This window comes from Vanacampus margaritifer, unplaced genomic scaffold (assembly GCF_051991255.1).
Source record: "Vanacampus margaritifer isolate UIUO_Vmar unplaced genomic scaffold, RoL_Vmar_1.0 HiC_scaffold_65, whole genome shotgun sequence".
NCBI classification, from domain to species: Eukaryota; Metazoa; Chordata; class Actinopteri; order Syngnathiformes; family Syngnathidae; genus Vanacampus; species Vanacampus margaritifer.
The window spans coordinates 20,001-25,000 of NW_027520775.1; positions in this window are offsets into that span (position 1 = coordinate 20,001).

Genomic DNA, 5,000 nt, shown 5'->3' on the forward strand with positions numbered 1-5,000 from the left:
CCCAGGGGTTGACATTGGATGGCGGGTGCCCAGGGGTCGAAATCGACTGGCGGGTGCCCAGGGGTTGACATTGGATGGCGGGTGCCCAGGGGTCGAAATCGACTGGCGGGTGCCCAGGGGTTGACATTGGATGGCGGGTGCCCAGGGGTCGAAATCGACTGGCGGGTGCCCAGGGGTTGACATTGGATGGCGGGTGCCCAGGGGTCGAAATCGACTGGCGGGTGCCCAGGGGTTGACATTGGATGGCGGGTGCCCAGGGGTCGAAATCGACTGGCGGGTGCCCAGGGGTTGACATTGGATGGCGGGTGCCCAGGGGTCGAAATCGACTGGCGGGTGCCCAGGGGTTGACATTGGATGGCGGGTGCCCAGGGGTTGACATTGGATGGCGGGTGCCCAGGGGTCAAAATCGACTGGCGGGTGCCCAGGGGTTGACATTGGATGGCGGGTGCCCAGGGGTCGAAATCGACTGGCGGGTGCCCAGGGGTTGACATTGGATGGCGGGTGCCCAGGGGTCGAAATCGACTGGCGGGTGCCCAGGGGTTGACATTGGATGGCGGGTGCCCAGGGGTCAAAATCGACTGGCGGGTGCCCAGGGGTTGAAATTGACCAGGGGGAGAGCGCCTGCCATAGCCGAAATAGGAGCGCTATGGGCGGCCTGCCTCAGCAGATTTGGCCCCCCAAATCCTGGTTCTCAAAAATTTTCAAAGTCAACTTTTTTCAAAATATTTTCAGAGTGCCACTTCCCAGGGGGATTCTCGCCTGCCATAGCCGAAATAGGAGCGCCATGGGCGGCCTGCCTCAGCACATTTGGCCCCCCAAATCCTGGTTCTCAAAAATTTTCAAAGTCAACTTTTTTCAAAATATTTTCAGAGTGCCACTTCCCAGGGGGATTCTCGCCTGCCATAGCCAAAATAGGAGCGCCATGGGCGGCCTCAGTGAGCACATTTGGCCCCCCCATCCTGGAGCGCCATGGACCAGGGGGAGAGCGCCTCTCTTTGGGGCTTGTTGCTGGCTGTTGGCGGGGCTCCATGGACCAGGGGGAGAGCGCCATGGACCAGGGGGAGAGCGCCTCTCTTCGGGGCTTGATGCCTGTTGGCGGGGCTCCATGGACCAGGGGGAGAGCGCCTCTCTGTGGGGCTTGTTGCTGGCTATTGGCGGGGCTCCATGGACCAGGGGGAGAGCGCCTCTCTTTGGGGCTTGTTGCTGGCTGTTGGCGGGGCTCCATGGACCAGGGGGAGAGCGCCATGGACCAGGGGGAGAGCACCTGCCATAGCCGAAATAAGAGCACTATAGGCGGCCGCCCTCAGCACATTTGGCCCCCCAAATCCTGGTTCTCAAAAATTTTCAAAGTCAACTTTTTTCAAAATATTTTCAGAGTGCCACTTCCCAGGGGGATTCTCGCCTGCCATAGCCGAAATAGGAGCGCCATGGGCGGCCTCAGTGAGCACATTTGGCCCCCCCATCCTGGAGCGCCATGGACCAGGGGGAGAGCGCCTCTCTTTGGGGCTTGTTGCTGGCTGTTGGCGGGGCTCCATGGACCAGGGGGAGAGCGCCATGGACCAGGGGGAGAGCGCCTCTCTTCGGGGCTTGATGCCTGTTGGCGGGGCTCCATGGACCAGGGGGAGAGCGCCTCTCTTTGGGGCTTGTTGCTGGCTATTGGCGGGGCTCCATGGACCAGGGGGAGAGCGCCTCTCTTTGGGGCTTGTTGCTGGCTGTTGGCGGGGCTCCATGGACCAGGGGGAGAGCGCCATGGACCAGGGGGAGAGCACCTGCCATAGCCGAAATAAGAGCACTATAGGCGGCCGCCCTCAGCACATTTGGCCCCCCAATCCTGGTTCTCAAATTTTTTCAAAGTCAACTTTTTTCGAAATATTTTCAGAGTGCCACCTCCAGCGGGGGCTCTCGCCTGCCATAGCCGAAATAAGAGCACTATGGGCGGCCGCCCTCAGCACATTTGGCCCCCCCATCCTGGAGCGCCATGGACCAGGAGGAGAGCGCCTCTCTTCGGGGCTTGATGCCTGTTGGCGGGGCTCCATGGACCAGGGGGAGAGCGCCTCTCTTTGGGGCTTGTTGCTGGCTGTTGGCGTGGCTCCATGGACCAGGGGGAGAGCGCCATGGACCAGGGGGAGAGCACCTGCCATAGCCGAAATAAGAGCACTTTAGGCGGCCGCCCTCAGCACATTTGGCCCCCCCATCCTGGAGCGCCATGGACCAGGAGGAGAGCGCCTCTCTTCGGGGCTTGATGCCTGTTGGCGGGGCTCCATGGACCAGGGGGAGAGCGCCTCTCTTTGGGGCTTGTTGCTGGCTGTTGGCGTGGCTCCATGGACCAGGGGGAGAGCGCCATGGACCAGGGGGAGAGCACCTGCCATAGCCGAAATAAGAGCACTATAGGCGGCCGCCCTCAGCACATTTGGCCCCCCCATCCTGGAGCGCCATGGACCAAGGGGAGAGCGCCTCTCTTCGGGGCTTGATGCCTGTTGGCGGGGCTCCATGGACCAGGGGGAGAGCGCCTCTCTTTGGGGCTTGTTGCTGGCTGTTGGCGTGGCTCCATGGACCAGGGGGAGAGCGCCATGGACCAGGGGGAGAGCACCTGCCATAGCCGAAATAAGAGCACTATAGGCGGCCGCCCTCAGCACATTTGGCCCCCCCATCCTGGAGCGCCATGGACCAGGGGGAGAGCGCCTCTCTTCGGGGCTTGATGCCTGTTGGCGGGGCTCCATGGACCAGGGGGAGAGCGCCTCTCTTTGGGGCTTGTTGCTGGCTGTTGGCGTGGCTCCATGGACCAGGGGGAGAGCGCCATGGACCAGGGGGAGAGCACCTGCCATAGCCGAAATAAGAGCACTATAGGCGGCCGCCCTCAGCACATTTGGCCCCCCCATCCTGGAGCGCCATGGACCAAGGGGAGAGCGCCTCTCTTCGGGGCTTGATGCCTGTTGGCGGGGCTCCATGGACCAGGGGGAGAGCGCCTCTCTTTGGGGCTTGTTGCTGGCTGTTGGCGTGGCTCCATGGACCAGGGGGAGAGCGCCATGGACCAGGGGGAGAGCACCTGCCATAGCCGAAATAAGAGCACTATAGGCGGCCGCCCTCAGCACATTTGGCCCCCCCATCCTGGAGCGCCATGGACAAGGGGGAGAGCGCCTCTCTTCGGGGCTTGATGCCTGTTGGCGGGGCTCCATGGACCAGGGGGAGAGCGCCTCTCTTTGGGGCTTGTTGCTGGCTGTTGGCGTGGCTCCATGGACCAGGGGGAGAGCGCCATGGACCAGGGGGAGAGCACCTGCCATAGCCGAAATAAGAGCACTATAGGCGGCCGCCCTCAGCACATTTGGCCCCCCCATCCTGGAGCGCCATGGACAAGGGGGAGAGCGCCTCTCTTCGGGGCTTGTTGCTGGCTGTTGGCGGGGCTCCATGTACCAGGGGGAGAGCGCCATGGACCAGGGGGAGAGTGCCTCTCTTCGGGGCTTGATGCCTGTTGGCGGGGCTCCATGGACCAGGGAGAGAGCGCCTCTCTTTGGGGCTTGTTGCTGGCTGTTGGCGGGGCTCCATGGACCAGGGGGAAAGCGCCATGGACCAGGGGGAGAGCGCCTGCCATAGCCGAAATAGGAGCACTATAGGCGGCCGCCCTCAGCACATTTGGCCTGTCGCCGCTGTCCGCTGGCCGCTGTCCGCTGGCCGCTGTCCGCTGGCCGCTGTCCGCTTTCCCCTTTACTTTCAGCACTTTCAGCACTTTCAGCACTTTCAGCACTTCCAGCACTTCCAGCACTTCCAGCACTTCCAGCTCTTCCCCCTCTTTCCCTTCTTCCAACTGCGGGCGCGCCGGGCGCACAGGGGCTCGTGCGGAGGGGTGTGTGTGCGTGCATGTGCCGAACAAGGAGGAGAGCGCCTCACTTCGGGGCTTGTCGCTGGCCGTCGGCGGGGCTCCAAGGACCAGGGGGAGAGCGCCTCTCTTTGGGGGCTTGATGCTGGCTGTTGGCGCGTGTCTTCGGGGCTCCACGGACCAGTGGGAGAGCGCCTGTCTTCGGGGCTTGATGCTGGCCGTTTGCGGGACTCCATGGACCAGGGGGAGAGCGCCATGGACCAGGGGGAGAGCGTCTCTCTTCAGGGATTGACCAGGGCTCCAATCTTCCCATTGAAATGAATGGCGGGTGACCAGGCGTCCAAATCCCCCATTGAAATGAAGGCCGGATGCCCAGGGCTCCAATCTCCCCATTGAAATGAATGGCGGGTGACCGGGCGTCCAAATCCCCCATTGAAATGAAGGCCGGGTGCCCAGGGCTCCAATCTCCCCATTGAAATGAATGGCGGGTGACCGGGCGTCCAAATCCCCCATTGAAATGAAGGCCGGGTGCCAAGGGCTCCAATCTCCCCATTGAAATGAATGCCGGGTGACCGGGCGTCCAAATCCCCCATTGAAATGAAGGCCGGGTGCCCAGGGCTCCAATCTCCCCATTGAAATGAATGGCGGGTGACCGGGCGTCCAAATCCCCCATTGAAATGAAGGCCGGGTGCCCAGGGCTCCAATCTCCCCAGTGAAATGAATGGCGGGTGACCAGGCGTCCAAATCCCCCATTGAAATGAAGGCCGGGTGCCCAGGGCTCCAATCTCCCCATTGAAATGAATGGCGGGTGACCAGGCGTCCAAATCCCCCATTGAAATGAAGGCCGGGTGCCCAGGGCTCCAATCTCCCCAGTGAAATGAATGGCGGGTGACCAGGCGTCCAAATCCCCCATTGAAATGAAGGCCGGGTGCCCAGGGCTCCAATCTCCCCAGTGAAATGAATGGCGGGTGACCAGGCGTCCAAATCCCCCATTGAAATGAAGGCCGGGTGCCCAGGGCTCCAATCTCCCCATTGAAATGAATGGCGGGTGACCAGGCGTCCAAATCCCCCATTGAAATGAAGGCCGGGTGCCCAGGGCTCCAATCTCCCCATTGAAATGAATGGCGGGTGACCAGGCGTCCAAATCCCCCATTGAAATGAAGGCCGGGTGACCAGGCGTCCAAAT